Consider the following 18,857-nt stretch of genomic DNA (forward strand, 5'->3'; position numbering starts at 1 on the left):
GACACATTCGTTTTTGCTGCCGACTTACACATTATATAATATTTAATTTTATGTAAGCTCCCACACACAAGACATTAAATCACCTTAGTACCAGTTGCCACATTAAAGAATATACCGCAGGGGGGTAGATTTTAAAATACCACCATTTGCCACCCTTCTAGCCTTCACAAGAAATAAATGTTTTTTCTCAGCTCTTTTCCGAAAGGCAGTACATAATTTTATTCGCTTTCTACTCTTAAAAAAAAACCAGAGAAGTCAGTCTAACTGTATAGGTGGGTAGAATGTGTCAAGTGTACACCGTACCTCATCATTAAGTAGGTCACTGTAATGGATATGAGCTACATTTGAATTCAATGTATACCATTGTAGGTATCCGATGAAAAACGATTATAAGTAGAGATGGTTTGTAATATTTTATTAATTCCAAATAGTATGTAAATAATAAGTAATAATATAGGTGCATACGTACTACGTAGTAAGTAGTAAGCAATACATTTTAAACAATTTAGCTTACTAATTATATTTTTTTTTAATTCAATGAAATACTGATATTTTTTGTTTTTAATTTAAACATCGGATTTTATGAAAATGTGACAGTAGAATGTTTATAAAAAAGTACTTGTTTTTGGTTTTTATTAAAACCAATGTAGATAATAACTTATAGTACGTATATAATATTTTAAGTAATCCACATATTTACATTTTTACCTACATATATAATTTTTGGTATTTTAAAGGAGATACAGTTCAACAATTTAAAAATGCTTATAAAATAACATTAGTATTCAAATATCTTATCATGTCGTGGTACCTCCACTGGGAGTTTTTTATTGTATTTTTAATTATTCATTCAATTGTTCTATCTATACATCAGATTAAATAAAAACTCTTTTAATGACAACAAAAAAAAAGAAAAGTATTCAAATATCGAAAAAAACGGACAGTTATTGTATGGAGCCGAGATAAGTTGGTTATCAACTTGAAAAAAAATGTCTATAGTATTTCCTATTGACATCAATATATTTGCAGGCGGCGATCTAAAATAAGTCTTGGAAACATAATTAGGTAATTAATAAAACTTTCTTTATTTCTAGTATAATATTTAGTAGATATTAATTCTAAAATGTAATCGCTCCAACATTTAAGGGTGGCAATCTGTAGGAGGTTATTTACTAATCTTAATATTATGTAGTTATTAGTGTATAATAATATTATGAAGCACAGACAACGGTTGCGTGTTTGGGCGTAGGTACGCAGTTTTATAATATGTATTTTTATTTTTTTTTACAAATATCATAGAAGTCGCGACGTTACGGTTTGGATCGTTAAGTTGACTTTTCCTCGCCATGAAAAATAAAAATAACAATAACTCGTGCGACACTAACCACCTCCCCTTACCCCCCCCCCCCCCCAATCCCTTGGTGAAAACGCCGACACGTCCGACTCACCCGAAGACTAGCTTAATATTTTTTTACGCCGACGGAATAATATTATTGTTGTGCATAGTCCCGACGATATGGTCGGAGACCGCTGATTGGTCTCGCGTGTCGCATAGGCATATTATAATAATAATATTATATTACACCATAGGAGCGTGCCGGGCGATTAGCGCTACCGCCTGACGCGCTCTCTTCGGGGAAAAAAAAAAAACGGTCGTCCCGCCGCCGCCATCGTCGGCTGTCGAACCCGCGGCGGCGGTTTTTCGCGCACACGTGTTCAGTCGGCCGTCCGCGGAGCATCAACGACGTGCGCGTTCCTCCCGCGGCCGGACACGCCACACGCGCCGGTCAAGTCGTACGGCGGCGGCGCGCGCGCGCGCGAAGACGATCGCTGCACCACACGCACCCGCGAGACACTCGCACCCACGTACAGTCGGTCGCCGCTGTTGTGGTCCGCGAGCCCCCCCCCCCCCCCACCGACGAAATACACTCCGGTCCAGTCCCGTTCCGGATCGACGGCCGATACGTTTTTCGGGGAAATTTTTTTGTCATCAAATTCAAACCCCCTCCCGACCCCAGAGAACCCTTTCCGTTAGCGTTTTATACCACCCCGCTACCCCCTCCCCCATCCACAGACGTTTGCATTACGCCGTCCCCGATGGGTTAAGCGCGGCGAATGACCACTGTCACCGCCGCCGTCATCGACAAAATTACGATCGTTGCCATCGCACCAAACACGTGAGTATAATATGATATTGTGATTATTATTATTATTATTATCATTTTTTTATTATTATTACATTACTAGTCATTAGACGGTCGTCGCTCGTTATAATATTATTCTAAAATATTTCCGAATAGTTGAAATACTTTGTGTAAAAGATTTTTATGTTTGCGATATTATACGAACTAATCCATAATACGACCAGATAAATAGAGAGACCAAGTAGTGCATCGATGATTCGTGACGTTTTACGTAATAAATATGCATAATAATTACGTGGATATTGAATAACATATTGATCATATCAGGTGACGGTGCATCACAATATTGTATTATACTATGAATTATAGTGTGAAACAAAAATGCACGCAACCCAAAATTAATAACGTCAAACTGAATAGAAATGTTCTATTTACAATAACAGCTAATTCAGAAATACTTCTAAGGACATAATGATATTTTTTAAATATTGATGATGTACTTTATAATATATAACATATTTATCTAAATATTAACAACTTTTAATAATTCCTATTTATTAGGCTTAATATTAAAGTAAAATGTTCTGATACGAACAAGTAAACAAATCAAATGTATTTCATTTATTTACTCTATTTGTATTTTTGATTGGAGCACCTAACTCGTTTTTGTTTAATTTATCACACCAGGGTTTATTATAGGTACTATATTTAGTCTTTTAAATATTTTTTTCTATAATTTGGTAGATACTAGATAATAAAATTATAATGTATGCCTAAAAGGTTCTACTCTGTATAGTAAAAACTATAAATATTTAAATAGATGTATTCGTATGATTGTAATTATTCTCATTCATAGAAAAATGGAAATATGTACACTCTAATATCGATTTTCAATCAGTATTTTTACTATTGGTATTTTATCCAATTCATATAAACCATTTTTTTTATCAGTCATCATTTTTAAACATTTAATTCATTTTAAATAATATCAAAAGTGTTAAACTCCATAAAGTCAAAGTCACTTTTAAATAACTCATTTAAATTAATAGGGACATAAAATACATTGTACACCACCTGTTTGAGACATAAAATAGACATTAATATCAGCTCTGTATTATTTGAGTGGAAACAATAGTGTTCAATAAACGTCTTAAAATATAAATAAAATAATTTTTCTGATGCGAAATTTGTTATCTCGAATATTGCTTATACTTGATAAAGTTGGATCATTATCTGTCAAATATTGTTTATCCTTACTAAATATAAAATATTGAAAATCCAACCTTAAAGAAGGTGGGTAAGTGGATGTTGCTCTGTTGTACAGTATGTTACAAGTGGGTCACTGTAATGGATGGTGTTAAATTTGAATTCAATGATATAATATCATTGTATAAAAAAACGATTCTGAGCGAAAACGGTCAGTCTATGATGTTACCAAGTATATTTGATGATATTATTGTGAATAAAGTAATTTATATATAACCTATTTACGTGAAGCCTTGTTTTAAAATTTAAAACCTTAGCTATAAAATTTGAACATTTTATAAATTTTTAACTACAAAACAATTATTACATTTTAAATTTGATAAATTTTGCCATGCATTTTTAATATTTTTCAACTGCTATTGTAACAATACATTAGGAGCCTTGCATTAAATTTTCACGCTTTTCTACCCAACAAATGAAATTTTATTGATATTTATTGAAAAAAAAATTAAAAAATTGAAAACCGACAACGTCCGTTAACAGCACAAAAAGAGTCAAATTATTTTCAAAATTTTATTGTGTATAGAAAATGCTAATATAATTAATATTCAATGAATACTTTTCAATTGTCATTGTAATAATATAGTAGGTGCCTTGTATTAAATTTTCAAGCTTTTTACCCAACAAATAAAGTTTTATTGACATTCACAGAAAAAAAGACTAATAAAATTGGAAACGGGAAAATTGTTTCTTAACAGTTCAAAACAAATAAAAATATTTTGAAAATTTTATTGTATATAGAAAATGCAAATATAAACAACCAGTGAAAAATTCATATTTATACGTTCATTTGTTTTAAAGTTACACCAAAAACTAAAATTAAATTTTGTCAAAAACCGATTTTGAGTAAAAATTCCCGTTTTTCCTATATTGTTTTTTTCTGGCGCTTTTGAAAACTATTGAAAATTTGGCCTTCCGAATGCACTTACCAGATTCACTTTCCCAAGATACTGTTGAAGAAAATTGGAGCAGTTTTACTGCCCTTAACCGTGATGACAGACACAAAAATAAAAAATTAAATTAAAAAACACACATAATTGTAAAAATCAATACATTCATCGCTCAGAATCTAAAATAATGATAAATACTAATCGATTGATGACATAAACAAAAAAAAAACTATTCTGTTTCGTATTAAATATATTATATTTATAAATAATATATACTGTACTTATTAGATTGCACAATGTTGACATATTAATTCCATATTATTAACGTTTTAATAAATAAATAAATTAGTTATATAATAGAGTTTAATACGTCCTATTATAATTTTACTATATGGATCAGTTCAATATTGATATAGCAGTGTACTACAATATAAGGTCCTGTATAAATTTGGATTTGCTGAAATGTACATTTTCAATTAATCTTCTAAGTTTAATATTTTATTTTTCAACGAGTGGGTAACCTAAATATAATAATATTTTGCAAAAACTTTTTTTTTCATTTTTCTCCAATTACCAATTTACCGTTATATTATAAAAATTAAATTACAAAGTTAACTTAAAAATAATTTTTTTTTGAATATTTTATAATTCAATTTATTCTGTATATTTGTTAAAAATAAAGTAATTCGATGAATATTGGATCATAATTTAAGAAAATATCTGCCTTAAAATATCGTTCACAACTTCAAGAAAAAAAAATAGTTTTTATTATTATTTATAGATATCAAATATTTTAAAAATAACTGAACCTATAATAATAATATATTAATATATATACCTAATGATGATAATATTGTACATTTAATTAAATACTTGAAAACAATTATTATACCTTACTTTTCTTTCTCAAATTGTCCATGCATTTTACTATAATTACATTTATATATTATTGGGATATTAATAAATGATAACTAATATGACATATTATTCCATGTTGGTCATTAGTAAAAATGTACTAATAACTGTAATCATAATAATGATTTTAATAAGACTTATGTGGAAACAGTAAAATAATGTTATTAGTCTCTAAGGGTGAAAATCATATTGTGTGTGCTCGTCTACCAGCCATGACCCACTCTGTAAACTACATTTAAATTAATGAGGGTTTGTTTAATTGTATGAAATGATTAATATCATATTATGTGGTTGCATTTAGGTGATAAATTCTGGCATCAGATAATTTTTATATAGTATTTACATTTTTCAGTGCATTATATGCTACGTTTACTTTTGCTGCATTCAATACATTTTTATACGTTCAAACCAAATATCGTAGCATAATATTTCTACAATAAATAAATAAATAAATAAATAAGATAACAGTACACAGAAAAAAAACCCCAAAGGATTCCTGGACGTATACGACTTTAGGGTCAGGGAATGTCTGCCAATTTCCATATTCAACCTTGTCATACGGCTAAACTGCCAAGTTAAGTCATTCTTCTACAATCACGCGCATGCTTTAAATTATTCATGATAGGTGGTACTTGTTGCACATTTAACGATTCAAAACTGGGTCAAGCAATGTTTTTGTATTTTGTAGGAATTGAAATTACAATAAAAAAAGATGAATAACACAAAATATGTTATTTTATCACTCACGATAAAAATATTTAGAAATATGTATTAAACACAATATATTACAATAATTGATTTCAAATAATACTTAAATTATTGATTTGCAATGGTGTTAGTAACGTTTTCTGGTAATTTTTTTCTCATGAATATTGTGAGGAGTATTGATGCTTGCAGTATTTAAGAAAACTATATATTTAAGAATGAACTCAATAGTTGCTTTAAAATTATTAAAAATATTTATTATTGAAAATGTAAAATATAACATTACCCAGACTGAATAGAAATCCTGGTAACTTAGCGGGAATTATAAATAACACTGTTATGATTTTTGTACTGCAGTGATTGAAGATAGATAATTATATTTGCATGCTCATTCCTATGGCTTATAACAGTTATATTCTATTCTAAAAACTGATTTGTTACATAAATCCTAATAACTTAAACTAGTTACTGACAACAAAAATGTGTGAACAGTGTACAGTGTACACAGTGGCAAAAATGTAATGCACAATATAACTTTCCAAATATAAGAATGCCATAAGATTATTTTTTTATTTATTTATTATATTTTTTTCTTTTTGATTAGTGGGTATGATTTTATACCTTACACATTAAGTATACTTCGATACCTATAGTAAAATAGTAAAATATTTGTTTGAATACATGGCTTAAATATTATTGAATCGCTTAACATATATTATCACAATATTAACAAGTTAAGTTTAAAATATGTTGATGGTGATGAGGGGAGAGGGATTTATGTGCCATATGTTTTGCTCCGTAATTACTAAAATGGGTATTTTATTTGAGTCTTGGACAAATCCACAAATGTAATAACTAATTCAAAAAGTATAAAAGTTATGAAACGTAATTTGTTGGTAATGTACTTTTTTTTTTAAATATTATAAATTAAAAATATATGTATATCTTGAAACTTAATTATTAACTAATTATCTTGTTGTCTTAAAGTAATGAGGCAGTATAATATTATAATTTATAAAGCGTATTTTAAACTTTGTTTAATATATTACAATTTTCAAAGTAAGCAAAACAGTCTACAATGGGTAATTAATATTATATTATATATTGTAACGTACTTATAAATGTACACTAAAATATATTACGATTTACATGATTCCCTCACTCTTGCAAATTATTGTTGGATTATCATAATTAAGAATTCATAAAAAATAAAATGTTTAATGAAACCAATTGATTTTTAATTTAAGTATTATTTTTTTCACCGTTTATCTGTTTAAACACTGTGAAGTTCTGTCTAATTAAAAAGTCAAATAACTGTATTTCCTTTTTCCATCTACTGAATTCAAAATATTATGTTGATATTGTTCACAAATAAAAGTTTAATGATAGATATATCTGTACTAATTATTTATTAAAATCTTTGTTAAATTATTATTTCTGAAAAATATTCACTCTTAACTTGTAAACTCAGATATTTTAGTCATGATAAATTTTAACGAAATAAAATTAGACAAAGTTTTTACTCGTACATTTTATTGTTTTAATTATTTATTAAATCAAACATCTATTTTAATTGTATCTTAAAGAAGAATAAATATTATAAAATATGATAATATTTTTAATATTTATATAATACATTTTTATTTGAACAAAGACTATAACGTAACAAGTACAACATAATATTTAAGTTATTTTGAAGGAATTATAGTATTATGAGTATAAAGTAATTTATTGATACGTTATCTTGATTATAATATGTTTATATTCTTAAAACCAATGATATTTGATAAAATTACATTTTATCTAAAAGAAAAATAGCTCTTATAGTAAATAAATACGTTACTTTAAACGAGATTCAAATATTTTTGTTCAAAATATGTTTTAATATGATTTAAAGGGTATATCTTGACTAATTATTTAGCTGAAAAATGTTATTTAAATGTATTTCAAAACGATCATATAGGTAAACCAATCTTCAAAAAAATGTAAGTCCCCGAAATTGGAAAACCAATTTTTTGTTATACTCACATTCAAGGTCTAATTGGTACCTACACCAGATTCAGTATCTTTAAACTAAAAAAAAAAAACTTTATTAATTACGATTTCAATTTTGATTAATTAGATTAATTAGGTATACTTTAGTTCCTTGTATATATTTGTTCTAGACTGTTATATTCATTATTTTACTATAGTTATCAAGTTTATTACGGGATAATCTATCTTTTTCATACTAGTAAATTTATTATAAACCTATTTTGTTTTCATCTAAAAACGTTCATAATATTTATGATTTGTATTACACTTTTCCCATTTTATTATAAATATATATATAATATATAATAAATATCAAAATAGATACCTTATTTTGTAGAAGAAATATTATTTCGTTTTCATTTCTTTATGATTAACATTCTTTGGTTCTGGGTTCTGAATGTTCTGACAGTTCTATTGTACACATTCTGTAGCCTGGAGTACCTATATTACATTGTTTATAATGGTGATGAAAATAATTTCCATTTAAAATTATTTGGACTGTTTTAATTTGGTTCAACTCTTATACCATTTAAAATATCCACTTTAATTTCTAATAAACATAAATGACTTCCAGCAAACATTTTTTGTCAAAGTGACGTTTCATTTATGTTTTAGATTAAATTACATAGTTAAGTGGTAGTTTATTCGAACATATCTGTAAAAGATATTATTTATTTCTATATTTAGTATTCAATAAGTGGTTATAGATGAAGTTTAAGTATCAATTGTTTAATTAGGATCTTAAGTAAAATTTGACACATTTAAAGAAATATAGTAGGTTGCAGGATTTTTATACCTATTGAAAATTGTTACTTTGAATTTAGAAACGATTAGTTATAAACAAAAACTAGTTGCATCATTACTCAAAACTCTACCTTTTAGTGATCACAAGTCACAACGTATAATATAGTACTTATTACGTATTTTATATTATCCAAGAGCATGGTATTGCATATTATTATGTGAGTCGTAATAATTCGTTGGAATTGTGTTACAAATCAAATATTTTAATATTAGGGTTGCATAATATTGATGTGTATTCACATAAATAACTAATTCCAATGATGATATTATAATTACCTAATGGCTAATACAAGTATATCTTTCCATCCCGAGTAATTCCACCATAAACCAAATTTAAACTTTGTAGTAGACAGTAATACAATTGGTTGACGTTTTAATGAGTGATAGAGACAAAATGGGCATACCTAAAAGACAAACGCGATAATCCAACGATCTACGGTAATTGTGATTACGCATGTCTTGTTAAAGATTATCGTTTCGAATAGTCAAAGGAACGTTCTTCTTTGAGTATATTCACAAATCAAGAATTTTCATCTCCTAAAGTATGATGATGAAATTAGTATAAATTGTCAGAGTTGAACCCCATTTACCGTCAATTCGCCCATTATTACCATTATACCTACATTTTACGCAGGTAAATGCATTGTAGATAACATCAAGGAAACATCTTGTATATTGAATTTAAAGCTCTTCGTCGATTATAATTGCTGTAATATTATAGACAGTTTGAAACCAAGTACCAAATGTATTGTTATTATTAATACCCATACAAAACTAAACTAATTAACTAGCTGTGTAACGCGACAGTCCAAATAATTAATCGCAGAATTATCACAACGATTTTGGATGGATTAACAAACGTATATTATTTCGTATTCGTTTTATGGGTATCGGCAGCGTCATTGTTCTAGCAGACATAAAAATATAGCATTAACGATAGCCATGAACCTAATTCAAATAATAACCATTTGTTGAACATAATTATAGAAATACAAGCAAAATAATTAACAATTTATACCTCCTATAAGCAACGCATACGTTAAAAGCAGAATTTAATTTACTTCTACACTTCAAATAGTTATGTGATAAAATTAATTAATAATTAATATAGACTAATACGATGGCGAGATAAGTTTGTTTCATATAATTAAATTTTAGATATAGGTATAAAAACTACTTGACGTTTGATTAATTTTAACATTATTATCTATATTATCTATTCTTAGATATTTCTAAAAAATATGTCGTATGCACTTTCAGCTCATATACTTCTACTTCTGATAAGGTGACTAAAATACCATGAATTAACAGGTTTCAGTTTAGTATTCAAATGTAGGTAGATATAAGTATGAAATGTAGTACCTTTGTCCTCAATGACCATAAATTAATCAGTTTCAGATCATATGCTCATATCATATAAACATTATAAACACACGCACACACACACACACACACACACACACACACACACACACACACACAGATTAAAAACAATAAAACGTGTTTCGTAGTACATACGTATTACCCCCGGCCATCCTATTTATTTTGCCTTATATCTAGTTTACATTTTAGGTGCCTCAGCAGTCAGCACATTTTTTTCACTGGCCTACATTACAAATATATTTTTTGGCTGGTTATAATAGTCAACTGTTACTACAAATAGTATAATATAATATAATATTATTAAAATTATAATAATAATTATAATATTATATAATTACTATACTATCCTACAAATAGGACAATCGAAATAAGTTGGTCTCGAATAATCTATAAATTAAAAGCTGAAAAATAATATCTGCGTTTATATTAATGAAACGTATTGTATTGTACACCATGGGTATAAAAACTAAAACAATAAGGAGTATTCGAGGTACCTTATTTGACTTAAATAAAAAAAAAAGGATAAAACATATAATAACAGTATAAAGTTTTTTATATAAACATCCACTTATAAATACCTAATTATGTTGAGCAGATTAAACTAATTTTTTATGTAAGTAAGCATTTTTATTTTTATTATTTTTTTGTTTTTTTGAAAATCAAAAATAAGTATTTTCATAAAACCATATTATTATATGTTTTTTTATTCATTTAATATCGCTATTTGCTATGTGTCAAACAAACCAAATTTTTAAATGCTAAATATATAAACAAAATCATATTATATTTGTGCATTTCAATATTATTTCTAAAATGCAATTCAAAGCAACGAAATTGCAATTGATATTTATGTCAAAAAAATTACCTCATAATCACCAAATTCTAGTCATATTTATATTATTAAGAAAGTATAATAAAAGACACATACTTAATCAGTGGGATGAACAGAAGTCAACCCAAAATACCAAACTCGAGAAAATTATAACCTTAATACGTGTAAGCCCAACTTTAATATTTTCAAGACGTCATGAAATAATATTCAACAGGCTTCAAATCAGACTTGCGTGGTTGACGCAGCCACGCAGGGACTTCTTAAAATATGGAACAAGACGATAAAAAATATCAGTCTTGTGAAGAATCTTTCTCCTTCAAAAACCTAATAAACCTTTCTAGTATCTATGCATAAAACAGAATAAACCTTCATATTATAGACAGTACTTGTGAGCGACTAAGGCATGAAAATAATACAATATGATCGTCATTTTTAAATATCCAAAACGCTAAAGTAATCTGAATAGGTAATGTAGGTACATAAATATTTCATTTGTAACATTTTATGATTTTAAGCTCACCATTTTATCCACATAGTTGTGTATTAGTAGTAAAAACAAAAATCCCTTGGAAGTCAAAAACTAGTGTTGAGTTAATATTATGCCCATTTTTTTTTCATTTATTAATTTTCTTAACTATTTAAAAATCATTTGTCATTTTTTATTGTTTCTCCCGAAAACTACAAAAGTAAAGTGTATAATGTATAAATACGCCCATTTACCTACATACATTTCTTCAATCATAGAATATTAACAAAATGTGTTCTTTGATTCTTAAGATAAATGGATATTTAAATATGACGACATTTAATGATTAATGTATATTAATTTAATGTATGTAAATTTATATGTAAATTATGCCTGCATTAAATATGTATAGGAATATTTTTTTATAATTATAGTTTTATTCAACATGTCATGTATATATAAATTTATAATATTTTAGTCCTTAATAGATTAACTAAAAAACATAATATTTTTTTTCTAAAAATTAGTCATTGAAAAAAACTAATAGTTTATCTTGTATTTTATTTTCCATTAGGTAAAACATGTTTTTTCATAATTTATTCTGAATATTCGTATTTCACAGTTATCAAAATACATCGTAAATTTAAAGTTAACATTTTTGAGAAAGTTTTATAAATATAACCTAACCATCATTATTTAACTATTAAAAGTTGTTCATGCTCGAAAGAATACAAATTGTTTCAGGGTTGGAGCTTTTGAACCTTACTTAAATAAAGTTAAAAGTTTTGATAAATTAAATAATTTATACATCGTTATAATATGAAATGTGTATTCGTATCCCTCGTACCTATCAGACGTTGGCGATATAGCTAATATATTATTATGTTGATGGCCAGTGGTCAAATGAATCAAACATATTTGTTACTTTGAGGTTTTCGGTGAATTATCGGTCCAAGCAACTACAATATGATATAAATTACCAGTGGCTCTCGGTAAGTGTGCAATATAGGTACCTTTCAACCCAATAAGCACTGCGAACTAAGCCTCATGTTTGGCCGTACAAAATATAATAAAGGTTAACTATTTCATTCGTATTTAGGTCAGAGAAGGGATAAAAGGATTTTCAGAAAATGTGACATGGCACGCTACATAATAATGTTTTAACACTTTACTGGCTCAATACAGAATTCAACATTACAAACGATCTTTAAATTTTGTTTTTTTGTATCTAAAATTAAATTAAAATGATTTATTATATTACGGATATTGTACAATATTAGATATTTTATCAACAGTTAACAATTCTTTAATTATTTTGCTTTTAAAATTTTAATTTTAATCAATTTATTGAATATTCATTAAACATTTAGCTTCATAATATAATATTATGTTGCTTCAATTCATGTTAAATTTTATATTAAATTATCATGAAGGTAAACGATTCATGCTATTATAAAAGTAATCAGTTCAGTTCACTGGATATATTTGAAAAACAACAATAACAAAATATTTGAAACAAATAATGGTATAAAATAACTTTGCTGTAAAAGCATACCAGAAAATGTAATTTTCATAATTTTTAAAATGAATGTTATCAACGTGCATATAAAAAAAATAGTATTATGTTTGGAAACAATAATGTTGTGTTATTTTTAAGTTAAACCATCTATTAGTTTAACCACTATTTATACATTATATTATTTAAATGATTCTTAGAAAAAAAATTATTAACTGAAAAAATCGCTAATATATGAGTACCTACTCTAATAATGTTTTTTTATTTTCCATAAATTGATTATACGTTGTTAAATGGATATAATCACAGATATAAAATATATTATAGTATTTTATATCTGTGGATATAATACTATGATTGATATTTATAAAAAAGGTTGAGATAAAAATAATCACATTCAAAAGTTGACGTTTGTTTATTTTAAAATACAATTTATAAGTTACCAAAAACGTATTATGAATATTGTTTGTAATGGTAAAAAAAAAATAACAAAGTGTAACAAATGATTTATCTTAATTTATATTTGAGAATTTTTCTATACAATTTGAATACGAAAAACGACTTAACCATAATACACACTACCCACGAGTAGTTTATAGAATTCTCGTTTAATTTTTTTCAGCATGTACCTATATAAAATTATAAATACAAAAATAAATAAACCGTAAATATTAGTTTACATTTATGAAGATTATACTATGACGATATTTCAAGTATGGTAGATGTTAATATTAATATAGTATGCAGTATCAAAAAAAAAGTGTTATCAACAATTTGTCATCGCGTTGTATTAAGATTTTATTGGGTGGTCGAACTACACCTTACAAATTGAAAAACGGTTATGCGAATGTACATGAAACATGATCGTGATCGTATAAATTGAACTTAAAGTTGACATTTTATCTACGTGGACAATCGAACTCGTAATTATTCCAAAAACACAAAGTTCGAGCTCTCCAAGTATTAACTTTGACAGTGAACTATTGGATTGAGACATAAATTTATGAGGATTTTATGAACTTAATCGGTAACTACTCCCACTTTTTGTTTTTCAAGTATACTTCTGTTGACGAGAAGACAAAACATGCAGAATAAATTATAAGATACACCTAACTGGTAATAAATATAAAACGATTTTATTTTTTGTAGAAATACGACTTACACATTCTTTCATAATATATTAAGTACGAACATAATAAACGTTGTGACTTGGGCGTGAATTTGTACACAATTTAATTTTTCCTTATTATAATTTTGGATTTTTGAAGATCATTGCATATTTTGACAACATTTAATACTTATTGGCTTAGTGCATATTATTGAAGTGAAATTAAATTATAACTGTTTACAAAATATAAAAAAGGTATAAAATAATATTTTGTGAGTAGACAATTTCAATAATAAATTTGTTGAGTACGAAACCTATCGTTTTATATATTTTAAACTCTTATCGTTTTTAAGGGAAATCGAATTTTCTTGTTTCTAAAATGTTTTGTTTTGCATTAAGCCAACTTAATTATTATAAACATCAAATATTTCAACATAAGGTATACATAATTAAAATGTTAATTTTTTTTAAAAACTATTTTTATATCTTATAAATTTATAGTTATCAAATAAACGATTTAGTTGTATACATTTACTTTTACCATAGCCTATTTAAAAGTTTATTTTCGCATATTTTCACGGTTATAACTACGCATTATGATAGTTTTTATTTGTTATCTCGTCGTATATCCGTCGTTTAACAATACGATTCACCGTTACCTAGTTATCAATTTTTATGGAATCATAATTATGAAAAAATCGGCACACCACAAGTGCTTAAAAAAAAATTAAGAAATTTAATAAAACGTATCTCATATAATATTATTATCTACACTATTTTAACAAAAATAATAAAATATCTAGTGAAATCAAAATTTTAATAAAAGTCAATCACAAGTTCGGATCTAAAACTTGATTTCCCCATCAGTCATAACTCATAAGGCATATCTAACAATTGTATTTCGTGAATAACGTTATCCAAAATTACTCATAAAAGTCACGTATTAATGTTTAGGTTTTACCCAAAAAATTATGATAAAATAAATATTTGATGTTAATCTCTTATCTAAACCCTAAAATGATTCTCGGAAGCGAGTGTGTGTAGGGAGTTTTAAGAAGGTGTATAGCGTGGCGCGGAATTTTGGGTGAAGTTAACACGTAAGTCATTAAACAGTTTAAATTTATTTTTGCAATACCTACCATAAAGCGATTCCTCAGCGGAACCTCCGTAGAAACTTATGAGAAAAACTTCGTTTTTTGTAAGGAAAACAATAAAAAAAAATTATAATCATCACAAAAAATCAGATTAATCGAATTCAATATAGGTATAAAATATGTCTTAACCCAAATCTAGTTTTAAACTAGTAACGGAAACGCGTAACCTACAAAAACCATTTCGGTTACAAACCCTGAACAATAAATTAGCCAGACAGGTACTTACTTTTACCTAAATAACTTTGTACTGTTATTTGTTTCTTATTATTATTTAAAGATAATATTATATAATTGACAATCTCAAATGTCTTATGAAATTAAAAATCATAATAGCACTTGATTTTACATTTAAAATTTTCCAATTAAAAATAATATATTTTATAGGCCACTAGTTGAGTACTTACCTACAATATAAAAATTATACATAAATGTCTGGTATAATATAATATTACATAAAACATAATGTTCACTAAGTAGTTAAAATTAATAAATTTAAAATTTATCCTCACGTTTAAAACGCATTTTCCGGGTGCTTTTATAATTGTGTACACACGTCAGTGGATTAGTGATATAAATTACAAAATTTTAATGATATGATACGGATAAAAAAGTTTTTGTATAGGTACATACAAATACAGAGTATAGGTTATAGTCACTGTTTTTTTTAACGAGTTTGAAGTAAAATGTTTAACAAAATTAGATACTACATTTTAAAATAAATGTTTTTCCTCGACTGATTTTAGTTTTTTTGGAGTTAAAAAATATTTATTGTAGTGACTTGAAACTTGTCAAAATTACGTAAATTATTATTTTATAAACCTAAACAATTACACATTTACATTTTCGAAATATATACATACGGTAATTGTATGCTATTTATATCACAACCCTATTCACATTATTTTACGATACGTAGTTCGTGGGTATTTACTTTTAAGTTATAATATGTAATGTTTTTGGCACAAATTAATTTAACGAACCGAATTAAAAAAATACCAATAATAATATAAATATAATACACGATAAACGATTCTTAAAAATAGATGCTGATTCACCTATCTCTTACCGATTTACCCTCAGTAACATTTTTTCTACCATAGAATTAAAACCACACATCGTCCGTTATATCGAACTACAGAATTATGAGGTACACTCGAAACCTACTATACAGCATTGCATAATATAAGGAGACCCCTATTTATTTTCTTGCAAATAGCTGAACGAATGATTTTTTTTTTTAATTTTGATTCTCCATAGCTGCATACAAAATTTGTAATGTCAAATATTTATTACCTATAAGGCAATAATATATTAAATACCACTTATAGGTTTAAATTGCTTTACATTGTTAAACGTTATAACAAAATGAAAGTATTTAAAAAATGGATTTAAAATTTTATAAATATCAGAGTTTGAATGAATGCATTAATTAAACATGTACGGTGGTACAGGGATGAACATGCGATTGGTGAATAGTTCTTTAAACTAAACCAAATATTATATTCGTTGCAATTACGAGAAAAAAAATCTGTTTGCTCGGAGGCGAGAGTTTGAAATGTTAAAATAATATTATATTATACATATCGATGCATACCTACAACGCGACGATGATATCGTTGAATCCGCGTGTAAGCAGGCCACGACGGGAATATTGTTACTATAACTTTAATAACTGAGATATAATGTTCCATCATAACATTATTATTACGGTAACTTTTCCGCAATATCGTTATCACCGTAGGTACTATTAACGTAGGCGCGAACTATAAGGAGTGAGTGCATCAGCGTGAGGTGGTCAAAGGAAAACCGTTATTTTGTTTCCGGTCGGCGGGTAAGGGTTACGTTCATCGCCGCATCGTCTGAGGGTGGTCTAGAGAACTTGGCTCTAACTGATTGAAAAAAAAACACCCCTATTAAAACTAACGAATAAAAATGTCTCGTGGCTTTTCTCTGTCCTAAAACGCTTCCGGATGTTTGTAGGCCATTGCGGCACCAGACCCTTTCAGCCGGTACCGAGGGATTTTGTTTTTTTTTTTTTTTTTACCCCGATATAATAATTGTTCGTTATATTAATATATTCTAAAGAGAAATTACTTTTTAGGCACTTTCCTAAAATATATTTTATACATTTTTTTATAGAGCGTACCGCTTACAATAATTATTTACAATCAAATAAGCACAGAAGCACTTATAGTAAATTAACCTGTACCAATCCACAGTATATCACATGCCACAACCGATTCCTTTTATTCATATAATTTGTACAATATTATGACAGACGTTCAATTCGTCAATCGTTATTTAAATATTTACATTTTCAATAATTTCTTTTTTTAGATTATCCAAAAGTTAAAAAAATATAGTATCACAATATACTCGTGTACTTGCGTTAGTAAGATCGTAAAACACCGTTGCGATGAAAAGAAAAATAGTAGATAAACGAAATTCTATTTCTTTGCAAGAACGGCTGGAGTTGTATATAATCATATTTGAACGCGATTCACCTTAAACTGCTGTCCACTACAACACTATAAGATGTGTGTCATTAGCATAAATAGTTATAACTGTATTAATATTATAATTTATTACTATATTATTCCACATCATAATATACAATATCATTAAATCGTTTGTCACGTTTCGACCTAAACGCGGCGGACCCACAGGCGTCGGTCGGGGCGACGCCGTCTTTATTTCGTCGTCGTCCGTCACGCTCTCGATTATGATAACAAAACAGTATTATAGTCCAAGTCCGCCAAAGTCGCAGGACCCCGTTGGGGGGGGGGGGGGGGGGCGGGGCCAGGGATCTAGGATCAATCCTCCTCTGCAGTCTCTCCCGCGACTACAAGTACAACTACGCGTCTCGTCCCACTCACGCCACCGCCTCCGGAGGAGATTCGTCCGTCGTCGTCACCACTCGCACCGACGACGCAGGTTATTAATTACGAAGCAATTTGGACGCTTGCATTAGTTTTTGGTAAACGGTCCCTCGCTCGCACGTGGCCTCATCGCGTACACGAACAGTAATAATTAATTGCGACTGTCATTCGAGGCCACGTCCTTATATAATTCCTTCTCCGCCGTGACACGTCACACTAAACGCGTCACAAGACGCTCACTTCGCCGTGCACGATCTCGTCATGCTGTGCAGCTGGTCAATACTACACAGCCGGGATTGTATTATTGTTATTATTATTATTTATATTGTAACCGAGAACGAGGGCATAGGCTGCAACTCACACACCCTACGCACTCGACTTTTTACATAGACATAATAATATATAGTTATCGTATACAGCGCCATTGTAATATTTGATATCAAGAACCGAGATAATATATTATGTTTTGTTTTAACTAACTGGTTGAATCACGGCTGCGATAATAACGTCTTGTTGTTGGACACCACTAATTTACCGTTCTGAAATAATCGTAAAAACGAATCGGTACCGATTGCGGCGGAAAATAACTAGAAAATGCATTAACGTTAAAAACCTAAAACATAATATAACGAACGTTTTATAATAATATAATCATCTAGTATATTGTATTATTGATAAATAATGTATATTGATATAAATCGTTTTAAAAAAAAAAAAAATGTCGATACGATTTTGTCGGGTCTTGCGCGAGGAGAGGTGGA

At 28.0% G+C, this 18,857-nt stretch overlaps 1 protein-coding gene across 1 annotated transcript in view; it reads left to right on the forward strand.

Annotated features, from left to right (window-relative positions):
* The first annotated feature begins 1,725 nt into the window (after nt 1-1,725).
* LOC132942367 (myb-like protein O) overlaps nt 1,726-18,857 on the forward strand; it is a 226,106-nt gene continuing 208,974 nt past the window's right edge. The window contains exon 1 of the mRNA XM_061010683.1: nt 1,726-2,177. The gene's annotated coding sequence lies outside the window, so the exon portion shown is untranslated. The remainder of the gene's footprint in view (nt 2,178-18,857) is intronic.

The sequence above is a fragment of the Metopolophium dirhodum genome, chromosome 4, assembly GCF_019925205.1.
Source record: "Metopolophium dirhodum isolate CAU chromosome 4, ASM1992520v1, whole genome shotgun sequence".
In the NCBI taxonomy this organism is placed as follows: Eukaryota; Metazoa; Arthropoda; class Insecta; order Hemiptera; family Aphididae; genus Metopolophium; species Metopolophium dirhodum.